Here is a 753-nt window from a genome sequence, read left to right on the forward strand (position 1 = left end):
TATTCTCGATACCCCACTTCCTCACATACTCGAGGGCAACGTTTGCTCGGTTCTCGATGGAGTGCGTGTCCGTTCCGCTGAATATCAGCACCACATCGTCTGCGAAAGCCTGTGCGTATGTCCCATCTTCTTCTAATTCGACCAGTAGTGGGTCGAGCAAGATGTTCCAGAAAGTGGGGCCGCTAATCGAGCCTTGGATGCATCCCTTTTCCAGTTGCCTCACATGCTTTCTGTTTGCGTAGCGGACCACCACTCTCCTGCCTTTAAAGTAGTCTTCCACTACCAGCCTTAGTTGCTTGGGACAGTCTTTCTTCGCCAGTTGGTACTTGATCGCTGGCCACCAAGCGTTGTCGAAAGCCCCCTCGATATCCAGCGACACCATCAGCACTATTTCTTTGTTTTTTATGTGGCTCCTCGCTTTGGTCAAGATATCGAAGAGGGCATCTTCCGTGCTTTTTCCCGGCATAAAGCCATACTGCCTCCTGCTCATCCTGGGGAGTAGGCTGTGTCTGATTCTGTTTATCATCACCTTTTCTAGTATCTTCCCCATGACTGGCAGGAGGCCTATTGGACGGTATGACTTGGCGACCGCGTAGTCCTCCTTTCCTGGCTTCCTCAGTACCACTATCGTGCATTCCTTCCATAGATCAGGGAAGCATCCCACTTCGAGGCATTTATTGAAGATGGCCAGGGGAACCTCCGGGTTCGCCGTGATAGCTGCACAGCAGATATCGGCGGTGAGTCCGTCAGCCC

This window comes from Pieris brassicae, unplaced genomic scaffold (assembly GCF_905147105.1).
Source record: "Pieris brassicae unplaced genomic scaffold, ilPieBrab1.1, whole genome shotgun sequence".
NCBI lineage: Eukaryota > Metazoa > Arthropoda > Insecta > Lepidoptera > Pieridae > Pieris > Pieris brassicae.